This window comes from Tenrec ecaudatus, chromosome 7 (genome assembly GCF_050624435.1).
Source record: "Tenrec ecaudatus isolate mTenEca1 chromosome 7, mTenEca1.hap1, whole genome shotgun sequence".
Classification (NCBI taxonomy): domain Eukaryota; kingdom Metazoa; phylum Chordata; class Mammalia; order Afrosoricida; family Tenrecidae; genus Tenrec; species Tenrec ecaudatus.
This window is the reverse complement of record NC_134536.1, coordinates 105,929,319-105,943,760: the sequence shown is the minus strand read 5'-3', so window position 1 is coordinate 105,943,760 and position 14,442 is coordinate 105,929,319. Positions and strand designations below refer to the sequence as shown.

The following is a 14,442-nucleotide window of genomic DNA, read 5'->3' as shown; positions in this document are numbered from 1 at the left end:
ATTGCTTTTGCTATAATTTGCTTTCCTTATATATGACATCATCCTAAAACATATGTATATGTTATATCACTATTAGTTCATCATTTCTAATAATATTCTAATTTTTGTTCTCACAATTACATTCTTAGCAATGGTTTTAATTATAGATTTATTTATTTATTTGGTAGATGCAAGTCTGCTTTTCTTACCACCAACATAGACAGAGCCTTTACTTCTCTTATGCTCTCAATTTTTTCCTTATGCCACTTAGCTCTCTTTTAATCAGGTGTACTTCCTTTGTGTACTTTTTACTCTCTGGGATTTTTTTACTTGTTTGTTTTTCCTTGAGAAAGTGTTTACATTCTCTTCCTATAGTCCTTTATCTTACATAGATTGATTTTATGAGTACACCCTTTCTTGGAAAAATTTCAGTATTGTTTCCTTCATTGTGCTTAACAGTTGTTATGTAGATACGAACATGATTATATTTTATTAATCTATTTTAATAATTAAATGTTCATCTAATTAAATCCTAATTAACTTTTAATATATTTGAGTTCTGAGTTTCTGAAAACATAAGTATATATATTATTTTAAATTCATGGTCTTCCTGAGAAATAGTTCAGATCTTTCAGATATTCAATTCCATGAAAATTAAAGTTCACAATTTTAAACCTTCAGAAGAATCCAGAGAATATTTTCCTCCATTCTGCACATAAAATACCTTGTTTGTGGTCAGTCCCACCAAAGCCAATCACAGTGGAAGATGAGAAAACTTGAATTTCAGCTAAATGCTTCTTATAGCCCATCTAAGCACGTTCCCTAAAGTATCCTCCTTGGTATATTTGCTGATGGGAAGGATCATGGGCACACCTCTCTGTCACTCCCAGAAAGGTTGAGAGAATGAAAAAAAATTAACAGCAGAAAGTACTTAGAAGTCAAGATCGAGGTCTAGTTTTGTTTTTGTTTTTTTAATTCCCCTGAAACTTTTTCTCAATACAAAAGATTAGAGCTTGTAACCAAAAGTACAATTTTTAAAATTGCTCTGTTTCAGAAAACTTTATGCTTTCTATCTATCATTAACATTAGGGGGAAAACAGACAATATTCATACTTATTTTCTAATTGTAGAATAAATGAGACATCATTGAAAAAAATGTTTCATATAAGTTTTTGAAAATTTCAAACTTGATGTGATTGTAACTGGAGATTTTACTCCTGATTCAGGTTCAAGTTAAATGAATATTCAGATAAAAATACATAAGAAGAACATGAATTTATAGATCTAAAGTCCCATTCATACAGTAAAATATAAATAGTAAATGATTTTTTTCTGGGTCTATGAATTAATATATTTTTCCTCAGAGAACATCTCAATAGTTATTGCTATTTAGGATCGTGGATTTGGGTTAGCATCTCTTTATGAACACTAGAATGTTTATGAATGCAATATGGAGATGAATGACTGAAAAGTACCCCTTGAATAAGAACTCATTCTGATCAAATCTATATTCCAAAATCCCACTCCTTATGATTGATTGGTTTTAAAAAATTATACATGCAATATGATTCATATGTTAACTAAGGTATATCATCATTTCTTTCATGTTACTTTCACCATATTCTATAGTCTGGGATACGTTAAAATCATGAAGGCTCCCATTTGGTATCATAGGTGGGCATGCTATTTTTATTTTATCTACTCCTTCCCTCCATTGATAGGAAGGAAGATGGTTACGATGTCGCAGGTTTGTTTATGTGCTCACTTCCTGCAGCTATGCCTAAGAAGTTAAGTCCAAAGCATAAGTCAGTTTTACATACTGTGTCTGGACCTAAGAGGAAATTTTCCAGCTCAGTAGGTTAAAATTCTGACCAAATGACAATTAAGATGTGATTCACTGTGCTGTCTTGTGTGGGCTGTGATGCTGGAAGGTATGCCACTGGTATTTCAAATAAGTGAACAGGTTCCAGCAGAACTTCCACATTAACAGCAGCCTGTAACGAAGGAGTCACCTGTGCATTTTGAAGGAGTAAGCACTAAACCTCATGTGTAATGTGTAACATGACCAGATGCTGAAGGCCTAGTGAACAGAAGCAGAAGAATGCCCGAGATAGAGCAAGCAGATGAGGCCCTCTGTACAGAAGGCACTCAAAGCCTGACTGGGAAGAGGTGCCTTCTCAAAGAAGACTCCACCACAGTGGCAGGGAAGGTATGAGGCCTGAGGGATAAAAGCCTTTAGGACGTTCATTTGCTCATGGTCCATGCCTCCAAATGAAAAGAAACAGCTGTGACATTTTACTGAGAACCAGAATTTGAAATGTACTAAATATGAATCTGGGGAAATTGGAAGTCATAAAAAATGAAATGAAGCATATAAAGATTGATATACTGAGCATTAGGGAGCTGAAATGGACTGGTATTGGCATTATAAGTCTAAAATTAATATGGGAAACTATATTAAGAATGACAATCAAGAAGAATGGTATTACATTTATCATTAAAAAGGGACATTTAAAGATCTATCATGGTGTACATTATTGTTTGTAATATGAGTATATATCTGGCTTCACAGAAATCCAGTAAATACATATATTTTTCAAATGTATGTACCAACCACCTGGGATAGTGATGAAGGAGTTGAAGAATTCTATAAACATCTTCAGTTTGAAAAATTGATCAAGTGTGTAATCAAGATGCATTGAAAATTATTGGCAAGGGAACAATAGTTGGAAAGCATGGCATTGGTAATTGGAATGAAGCTGGAGATCACATGACAGATTTTGCAAGATCAATAAGGTCTCCATTACAATGACCTGTTTTCAAAAACACATACAGAGACTACACGGGTGGACTTCTTCTGATAGAGTACATAGAAATTAAATTGACTGTATCTATGGGAATCGACAAAGGGAAAGCTCAACATGAGCAGTTAAAACCAGGCCATCAGCCTGTGTTCCTGAGTGTGGAACAGATAATCAGTTACTCATATGTACATTCAGGATGAAGCTGAACCAAAATTAAAAGAAGTCCACAAGAGCCAAAATATGACCTTGAGACTTTCCCACCAGAATTGCAAGCACATCTCAAAACCAGATTTGATTCATTGAACATTGGTAACATAAGATCTGATAAGTGGTGGGATGGCCTCAGAATCATCATAAATGTAGAGAGTAAAAGGTCAGTAGAAAGATAGGAAAGAAAGAAAAAACCAACTTGTATATCAGAAGAGACTCTAAAACGTGCTCTTAATCATAGGGCACCTAAGGCACATAGAAGACATGATGAGGTCAAAGAGCTGAACAGAAACTTTCAAAGGACAGCTTGAGAAGTTTAAGTCAAATGTTATAATAAAATGTGCAAAGACCTAGAGCTAGCAAACCAATGAAAAGAACACACATAGTATTCTTAAACTGAAAATACTTAAGAAAAATTGAAGGCTCAAGTTGAAATATTTAAAAATTCTAGGTGTAAAATATTTGACTGATGCAGGAAAAATCAAAAGAAGATGGAAAGATTACACAGAGCCACTGTACCCAAAACAACTGGTTGATATTTAACCATTTCAAGAGCTAGCATATGTGGAAGAACCAACGATGTGAAAAGAAGCAAATCAATCTGTACTAAAAGCATTAGCCCAAAACAAGGCTTGAGGAATCAATGGAATACCCACTAAAATGTTTCAATAAGATGAAGAAGCACTGGAAACACTCACTTGTCTGTGCCAAGAAATTTGGAAGACTGCTACTTGTCCAATTGACTGGAAGAGAACTTTATTTATACTCATCCAAAGAAATGTGACCCAATAGAATACTCAACTCTTACTATCATTAATAACATATGCAAGTAAATTTTTGCTGAAGATCATCCAACAACAGTTGTGGAAGTCCATTGACAGAGTGGCCAGGAGAACAGGCCAGATTAAGAAACTGACATAGAACAAGGCAGATCGTTGCTGATGTACGATGAACCTTGGTTCAAAGTACAGAATTCCAGAAGCATATTTACTCGTGTTTTATTGACTATCCAAAGGCATTCAGCTATGTGGATAATCACAAATTATGATTAGCCTTGAGAAGAATTGGATTTCCAGAACACTCCATTGTGCTCATGTCAAACTCGTATGTGGATCAAAAAGCAGTTGGGTGCACAGAAAAAAGAATATTAAAAAGTCATGTTCAAGTTGTAAAATGTTGATATGTTTCATACAATACACAAAATAGATAATGAGTAATGTAATTATAGTATTGGGGAAATGTGTATGTCAAAGTTGTATCCTCTAATCATACAAATCTCTTATAATCTAGTTTTGTGTGCCACTTAAAATAGCCATTAGAGCGGTGATCCAGTTGTCAAATTATTTGAATCCCACCACTGGTGAAAGCCTGCTTAATGGCACCTGGCAACAATCTATGGCAAAGGCAAAACTGTGTTTCCAACCAAGTCAAAAAGAAACTAATACAACAAAGTCCAATGATAGACATGTTTATCACTTTATCTTGGGAGGTAATGTAATCCATGAAAATGCCAAATTTAATGTAGCAAAGGATCATAACATATGTCTACTCTTATAATGTGTCCTATATTAACAAGAGGTCCCTAGGTGACAGAAATGGTTTGGCCTTCAGTGCTAACGTTCTTAGTTCCAACCCATCTAGAAATCCCAAGGAAGATAGGCTGGTGATTTGCTTCCATACAAATTACAAGAAAAACTTGTGTGGGAGTTGTACTGTGTAACATAAGGATGGAATCTATTGGGTGTCAACTACCACCCAATACTAAATTACATTAATTTTTAACTATTTTGTGTATTTTATGAAACAGATCATCATTTTACAACTTAAATATGACTTTTTAACATCATTGATATATTATTTGTTGTTATTATTTGGAACCTCAGAAAAGTTAACTGATTTAAGCAATATCATTGCTGATGGCCTGGAGCTCAAATTTGTCTGATCACTTCAATCCCGTGTACGTTTGGATGCATACTTCTTACTCAATGGAATGTTCATTGAAATGAGAGCCTGTTAACCAGTTGTTAGCTTGTGTCTGGCAGCATTGTTAAGTGGTCTGGATTTTAAAATTGAAAGACCACCATGACACTTTCTGACTATTATAAATCATTCTTTTTACTGTCTGGTAACTTCTATGCTTGCTTCTATAAAATTCTGCCCAGGTGTAAAGAAAGAGAGACAAATTCCATGCAAGCTAGTCCATAAGTATAGAAAATAGAATGACTACAAGAATGTTATATCAAGGATAACTCATTCTTTTGTCAACTATGGTTTTTTTAAATTTGAGAGTCATCTGGCTATATCTGGAGAGATAAGAGAAAGCTTTTAGAGAAGTTATTCTGTACAGAAATAGACTTGTAGAATGTAAGTTCCATGAGATAAACATGAGGAACAACATTGGAATATTGTTGGTTTTAAGCAAGTATGTGTGGGATGCACAAATGTCCCCAAAGAAAATTACAGTCTTCGTGAATTCTCTCTTCAATCTTCAAAAACCATTTAAGTCGCTGTTGTGTCATTTCCGACATCACAATCGCATTGTCGGTTCGATAGCTCACATATGCATAAACACATATACACGTATACAGATATAGAAACACACATAGAGTAGATTTGGTTCCTCAGAATATAGTTTAGTACCCACACCTAAAAGAATCAATTTAAAACAAAAATTCAGAAATATTTTAGGGCAAATAATGCTAATTTGTGCTACTCGCACTATGTTACAAAGCTTTCCTCTAGTAGAAGCTTTTATTGGACACGAGTTTTTGTGTATGATTAACTTAAACAAGGGCTCATGAAATCTGAAACAAAGTAAAACTTAGGGAAAGATGAAAACATGTTATTTTCTTGAATATTTCAAAGTATTCACCTCTATCTTTTGAAAAAATGTCTTTCTGCCATGCTTGTTCAGATCCTGCTGTGTAGAATATGTCAAAATCCTACAAGCTAATTATTGTGTCTGCCTTGACAAACACAGGTATATTTTTTCAGCTAATATTATTTATTTGCTTAATTCTGTATTTTTATTGTAGTGCCCAAGACCTATTAGTGTAGGAAAAGGCAAACACACTTTCCTATAGCAAATGTTTTTTTTCTTAAATCATTTTATTGGGGACTCATACAATTCTTATCACAAGCCATCCATCCATCCATTGTGTCAAGCACATTTGTACATTCGTTGCCCTCATCATTCTCAAAACATTTGCCCTCCACTTTAGCCTGTGGTATCAGCTCCTCATTTTCCACTCCCTCCCTACTTCCCCCTCCCACATGAATCTTTGATAATTTATAAATTATTTTTTCATGTCTTACACTGTCCAGCATCTCCCTCTCTTCACCCACTTTTCTGTTGTCCATCCCCCAGGGAGAAGGTTATATGTAGATTCTTATAATTGGTTCCCCCTTTCTACCCCACCTTCCAGTATCACCACTCTCAACACTGGTTCTGAAGGGATCACCTGTCATGGATTGCCTGTGTTACCAGTTCTTATCTCCACCAGTGTACATCTTCTGGTCTAGTCGGATTTTTAAGGTAGAATTGGGATCATCATAGTGGGGGTGGGGGGGAGTCAGGGGAGGAAGCATTTAAGAATTAGAGGAAAGGTGTTTGCTTTGGCAACACATGTGCTAAAATTGGAACGATACAGAGAAGATTAGCATGGCCCCTGCGCAAGGATGACACACAAATTCGTGAAGCGCTCCATATTTTTAGAAAAAAAGAATTAGAGGAAAGTTGTATGTTTCATCATTGCCACACTGCACCCTGACTGGCTCTCCTCCTCCCTGTGACCCTTCTGTCCTTCTGTAAGGGGATATCCCATTACCTACAGATGAGCTTTGGGTCCCCAATCTGCACTCCCCCTCATTTAAAATGATATGATTTTTTGTTCTTTGATACCTGACACCTGATCCCTTTGACACCTCATGGTCACACAGGCTGGTGTGCTTCATCCATGTGGGCTTTTTGTTTCTGAGCTATATGGCCGCTTGTTTACCTTCAAGTCTTTAAGACCTCAGGTACTATATCTTTTGATAGCTGGGCATCATAGATTTCTTCACCACATTTGTTTATGCACACATTTGTCTTCATTGATTGTCAGGAAGGTGTGCATCATGGAATGCCAATTTAGGAGAACAAAGTGTTCTTCCATTGAGGAAGTACTTGAGTGAAGGCCCAATGTCTATCTGCTGCCTTAATACTAAACCTATAAATATATGCACATAGATCTATTTCCCCATCACCACATATTTACATACCGGTATTTAGACCTCAATAAAAGCCCTTTGCCTCCTAGAACTTTCCTCTATTTAACTTTCCTCTTGTCCCACTATCATGGTCAGCTTTCAGTTGGGTTTCAGTAATTTCTCTCAGTTACATTGCCCTTTATGAGTCCCCACCAGGCCTCTCACACCCCCCTTGCCACTAATTTTGAATCACTGTTGTTCCCTTGTCACTGGGTTGGTCAACACCACCTCCTTTGCCCCACTTCCCCCTCTCCCATGTTCCCCCGGAACAGTCCTCTAGACTGTTCATCTAGTCTATCTTATCTAGATACACCTGCAGAGACAATAATATGCACACAAAAACAAGACATAGCAAGACAAAGTGACAAAAGAACAAAAAAAAATGACGAAAGAAAGAAAAACCTGTAAATAGTTCAAGGTCGGTATGCTGACGTCTCCTCCATTTGAGCCCGATAGGGTGCCACACTCTGGCCCCAAAGTCTATCCTTTGTATTCCCTCGGGACCTCCCTGCTCTTCTTCCCCACTACTCTGCTGTACACCCTTAGTGTTTTGCCTCGGTGTGGTGGGGTCAGACTGGACCACTCCTGACACTTTGTCTCCAGTGTTGTCCCCTGTAGGGCCATGGGTCAGCAAGGAACATCGTGCCTCATAGTGGGATCACCCATATGCTCCACTCTGTGGATTGGCTGCGCTGAGCACGGATATCGACCTCCAGGCCTGGTGGTCCAGGATGTGCTTCATTCTCTCTTCCACCCCTTCATTTGCTCAGGGATCAGTCATGTCCCTCTCCCTGAGCAGCTTCAGTGCTGTCCTCTAATATAAATTGTTTTTTGGAGGAGGGGCAGTTGTCCACCTATTTGGAACTGTGGCCAGGCCCTCAGTCCCCTCCACTGGCTCCCCGCTCTAGGCCAGCACACTGCATTCACATTCCGGAACACCAGCTTTAAGCCTGGGTTTTTTAAAAAATTATATTTATGCTTAGATTCTTTGCATTGCTATCTTATAGCTCTTTACACATATAGCTAAAGACACAAACGTAATAGCATATAGAAAGAACATTGTTCTTCAAGCACTAGGTTTCTCATCTGATTAGTTCGCAATTTGTACAATTATACCTAAATGGATGCAATGCTAATATCACTGCTTATTTTATTACAACAGTAAAGCAGGTACAGTGCTATCTGCCTTGCTTGTTGATAATATTACTCATAAACAATTTTGTATATACTCTATTTCAATTTCCCAACTTGATTAGCTAACAATCTGCACTAAAACATTCAAGGTAAAATGAAAAGCTAATTGCATAGAGATTTTTAAGCTCATTTGCACACAACAGGATTTATTAGTACCAATGAAGGTAAAAAACAGATGACTTCTCTCCTAATTCCCTCTACTAATTCAAAATGTCCACAGAGAATCTAAATTGAATAGAACACACGGAAATAACATTTATGTTCAGGGCAGTATTTGAAGAGAAGAAAATATTCCCTGGCTCTATGAAGAGGTCATGGACGCCTTTTACTCTGGAATACTGCCTTTCCTTTGGAATACTGTATCTAATGGTGTAGAGAAGATAAAGCTTCTTTATATTAAGTACTTATTACCATTCATTGCATTTGCTTGAAATTATTAGGGTTCTTGTTCTTATGACTAGTAACTGATGCCAATTATGAAATAGGAAGGAAAACTTAATGTGATCAAAGGTTCAAGATAAATAATTCAAATCAGTAGCATAAAAAGTGTTAGCCTTGGGTGGAAAATATAGAAACATAAACAAACTGAGGTCTTCTAATACATGTATAAGCAGGCAAAGCCAGAACTCTCTAGAACCAAGAAGGATTATCAAAACGAGGACTATACAAGCTCAACATATTGTACACACATTTTAAAACTAGTTAGCACAAATGTTTATAAAGCTAAAAGTCATTCAAAATGAACTCACTAAAATGTGGCCTAAAATGTGTATCATTGAACTTGTTAAAATCTTTGTGGTTTAATAAATGGAAGGAAAAACCAAGACACTGGCATGCCTAAAATGGTTTCCCCAATCTAAATTAAACTTCATTTTGAATCAAATTGCAGCTCGAGTATCCATTCATGCAGTGACAGCCTACAGTGGAACAGTGTCTCAAATTTAATATTGCTTCAGAAAAAATAACTTGTCCTTTCCTTTAATCCCATCACTAACAGGCCTGGTTGGGGCTAGTCATTTATTTGAGGATGTGTTTCTACTAAGAGCATTAGAAAAGTCTATTCTCAATTTATCCATTCCTATGGCTCAAATTGCTGATAAGGCTGCTTGTGGTATAGCAGTTCTGCACGAGTCCTAAGACTCCCCCAATGATATTGTTTAGATAATACAATAGTCTTTGTTTTCCTCATTTCCCAGGGAAGAGGCATATGTACTAATGCCTCTTGCTTTTCATGGACAAATACCTTTCGAGAAATAGACTATATTACTATTCCCCATGATTTTTTTCTCCCTTCTATGATGATTTTAGTTAGTTATCCTAAAGTAGCATATCTTGGACATGCTCTTTTTTATTATCCTGTCTGCTGCTTTTACTCACTATAATTACTATACACTGTGTTTCTCGTTGCCACTGATAACTCATGCAAAAATGAGCTATGCAATAATTTATGTATGTGCAAGAAATCAATTTAGGCTAAAAAGGATGAAGTTTAGTTCTAGAATTCATCCTTTGGAATGCCACATTGTTCCTTTAATATCACACTGTTTGTATCACTTTCCTCTATGATAATTTACAAAGTCCAAATATGAGGCCTATAGCAATAGCAATGTAACACCAAATAATAATCAGTCAACTACTAATAGATTAAGCATCTGGGGTCTCAAAGGTTCAAATAGAGGAGTCATCCTCCAAATTCTATATCCTTGCAAACAATGGATATTTACTTTGTGAGCGGTCTCCACTCTGTAGTGGTGATTTAATAAGGGTAGAGAATATGTAAATGAACCTGTGTTAGTCTGAGTAGACTAGATAAACAAATCCAAAGAAACTCATATAGTGTATAAGAGAGCGTTTTATATAATGGGTAATTGTACATTAAGAAAGCATCCCAACCCAGTCCAATAATAAATTCTATATTAGCTTATGTTCAATACCAATCTATAAAGTCCTCTTCAGACTCACGAAACACATGCAATGACGCAGAGTGCAGGATGATCACAGGGCAGTGGATAGAAAGTCTTTGGATCCAGTAATGTTGTAAGCAACCCAACATGGCAGGGATCTCCATGTGGCTTCTCCAGTTCCCAGGGCTGCATTGGGTTAGGTCCATGTGGCTTCTCCTCAGGAATGTCTTGCAGGGAGTCACCCTTGTGACTTGTCAGTAGTGCGTCTCCAAAGGAGTGAGGAGAGTGTGTCTCCCTCCTCCAAGGAAGAAACGCAGGAGTTCCCAGAACCCCAAGGAGAAGGCCATGTCCACAGAGAGGCCTCATTGGCTAGGAACTGATTGGCAGGCTAGACTCCACCCCTGCACTCTTAATCGGCAAATTGACAAATGATTGTACAACTACCACAGAACCCTGAAACTGAGTGACTTATTGTGACTGCCCCATATCTATATGAAGTTCTTTTGAATCAAACTGACGTTTGGCCTAAAAATTTTGCTTCTGTAATAAAGAAATAATTAAGCTTTTTATTATATGCCTAACTCCTTGTAACCCCAAAGTAGCAGAGATCAATACTTTAGCTTTTGAGAGGAAGTGTTTGTTTAAAAGATGTTTGTCAAGAGGGTTTTTTTTTCTTTCTTTCTTTTTTTTGGTTTTACAATTTGGTAAAAGAAGACTGCTTTGGCCAACATGTAGCAGGAGGTTAGGAAATATAAATGATCATGTTTAGAAGAATTATAGTGATCAACTCCCTGGAAACTTTGGAATATGTACCCATTTGTGCCTGTGAACATGTAATCTTTTTTAAATTCCACCTGAATGAGTCATGCTTTTTAAGGTGGGCCCTAAACCTTATCACTTGAGTGACATCTTATAAATAGAACAGCATATTCAGAGAGACAGTAATAGGGGGAAGAGAGATGCTATGTGAGGAAACATCTATAAGAAAAGTAAAGCTAAGAATTTTTGAACGACATTAAGAAATAGGACAAAGGCTAGCAGGTAGAACAGACATGGCCAAGACATTGCTTTGAACTTTTACATTCTACAATTAAAGCTGAAAATGTCTGGGTTTTTTTTACAGATATCTATTTATGGTATATTTTTTTACAGTAGCAGTAGTAGGTAATTCAATTCTTTTTAGCAGACACATGTTTACATTTGGTTCATGCACTATTTCCAACGTATAATAGCATATGTTGTTGTTATGGTTAGGTGCCAACATGTTGGCTCCAGCCCATCACAACCCTGTGCACAACTAAATTAGACATCACACAGTCCTGTGCCATCTGCACAATTGTTCCTATGCCTGAGCCCACTGATGTAGCCACTGTGTCACACCATTGTATAGTTATGTTTTACTTGATTGAACTATGGAATGATAAGACCTAGGTATTAACTCCCAAGTTACAGCAAATTAAAATAAGAGAAGAAGAAGAGGAGGAGGAAGAGGAAGAACATAGATCATAGATCCAGGAATAGGTTTGGGGCTCACACTGAATCCTAGCTCCAATTTTAAAACAATTAGTTCTTACGTCATGGCCCTGTGTGATACTTACTCACCCTCAGGAAGGGAACACAGAAAATACATTTGATATAACAAAATGTGACAAAGAATTTAGACGATGTCTGGCTATGAGATAAAATATGTTTGGGTCTTAAAGGCTTGTCTCCGCAGAAACATCCAAGTGCGATGTCAACTAAGTCCACATAGAAGAAGCATAACATCATCAGTCACCAAAGGATTGAAATCCATATACTGCAAAGATGAAGAAGGGATAAGTAGCAGATCCTAACTGTGAGAATCTAGGGTGCAGAAGGCTATGGATGACAGTGGGAGACCAAGATTCACCTGTGGAACTACCTAGAACTAAGCCTTCAGCGAGGTCTCCCTCTCTAATATTTAGGGATGGCAGGCAAGTAGTCACTAAAGACAGTGCTTTGCAAAGAGGAATATAGAAGATCAAAGGCATAAATCTGACTTAAACAGTTGCAATCTTTGTCAGTAGATCCCCCCTATGGTGCCAGTTGGACCTGCTCTGGTTTCCAAAATTGTCTGTATTTTTTGGTTTGTATTGTTTAGTTTTGTTCATTCATATTATAATGCATCACAAAGGTGTATGTCAATGGAGGTTGTATGAAACCCAGTATTAATGAATCTATAAGGACAGCAGGTACAATAAGGGGTTCAGGGGGAGGGTGGTACAGTGGGGTGGGGTGGAAGAAAGGGAAACGATGACAAAGAGTCAGCGGAGAAAAGAATTTTTGGAAACGGATTGTGGTAGCAATTGCACAATTCCACTTGACATGATTCAAAGATGGAATGATATTTATATATCCAACCACACACACACGTAAACAACTTTCTGGTATCTCTACAAGAGCTAAGATACAACTGATATCAGCAATGATATCCCTTATTCCATGTTCTCTTTTGAGTCTGCCCTGAACTTCTGAGAGTTTCCGGTGAATGTATTGCTGCAACCATTGTTGGATGATCCTAAGCAAAATCTTGTTTGTTTGCGATATCAATGATATTGTTCTACAGTTTGAGCATTATGTTGGGTCACCTTTCTTTGGAATGAGCACAAATAGGCATTTCATCCAGTCAATTGGTGTGGTAGTCACCTAATCTGGTGACAATTTGAGGATTAAGAATGTAGAGGTGGGTCTAGGCTGTCAATCTGGAGATAGTCAATGAGACCTCTGTGTGGGCAGGGCCTTCTCCTGAGAATTCTGGGAAATGCAATATTCCTTCTTGGAGGCAGGAGACACTATCTCTCTCAGTTCACTTCCTTGGAGACTCTCTACTGACATGGCTGACTTTCCTGGGAGACATTGCTGCTGACAAGACACATGGAGCTACCTTAGTGCCCTGAGCTGGAAAAGTCTCATGGACCTGCCCTGATGCAACCAGACCTCTGAAGCTGGAGAAATCACAGAGAGACCTCTGCCAGCACTGAGATACTTAGAGCACCACTGGATCCAAAGATTTTCTATCCAGTGGCCTGTGATCATTCTGCATTTAGCATCATCTATTGTGTTTTGTGATTCTGAAGGGACTTCATAGATTGGTACCGAACATATGGGCTAATATCGGACTTATGAACTTAGACTGGACTAGGTTGGTATGTTTTCTTAATGTGCAATTACCCTTTATATAAAACTCTCTCTTATATACATATGCATTTATGAATTTGTTTCTCTAGTCTACACAGATTAACACAGTTGACCAACTAGCTATCGTCCAAATTTCCTGGCATAGTGTGTGAGTGCTTCCAGCGCTTCTTCAGCTTCTGAGACAACTTTATTATTTCAATGGGTATTCCGTCAATTCCTGGAGTCTTGTTTTTGACTAGTACCTACCGTGAAGTTTGAATTTCTTACTTCAGCATCATCGGTTCTTATTCATAACATAGCTCCTGAAATGGTGGACTGTCAGTTAGTTATTTTTGGTAAAATGGCTCTGTATTTTTTTCAACTTCTCTTGATGCTTCCTACATCAGTCAATATTTCACCCATAGAATCCTTCAAAATGGAAATTTAAGGCTATCAATATTTCATGAGTTCTTTCACTTTCAGACAGGCTTTGGGTTTTCTAATTTCAGGTACTTGTACACTTCATTATACTATTTGGCCTTGTCATCTCCGGCTGCCCTTTGAAATTTTCTATTCAGGTCCTTGACTTTCTCCTTCCTTCCATTTTCTTTAGGAACTCTACGATTAAGAGCAAGTTTCAGAGCATCTTGGACATCCACTCTGATCTTTTCTTTCCTTGCTGTCTTGTTAATGACCTTTGGATTCTTTAAGAATGGTAGTCTCACTGGCTCACAGTGCTCACGGGATCTTCTGTCATTAGTGTTCAACACATCAAACCTGTTCTTGAGATGTTCTTGAAATAGACTCAACATCACATGTTGTCTCCTGTGGATTTGTTTAAATTTCTTCAGACTTATCCTGAACTTACATAAGAGCAATCAATGATCTGTTCTGCAGTCGGCCCCTAGTGTGGTTTCAGCTGCTAATATTGAGTTTCTCTATCATGTCTGTCCACGGATGTGGTC

General features: G+C 37.4%; 1 non-coding gene across 1 annotated transcript; it reads left to right on the top strand.

Moving 5' to 3' along the window:
- The first annotated feature begins 6,599 nt into the window (after window positions 1-6,599).
- LOC142453921 (U6 spliceosomal RNA) lies at window positions 6,600-6,706 on the top strand. Its single transcript, XR_012785476.1, has one exon. It is a non-coding gene; the product is annotated as a U6 spliceosomal RNA (small nuclear RNA).
- Window positions 6,707-14,442: the final 7,736 nt, after the last annotated feature.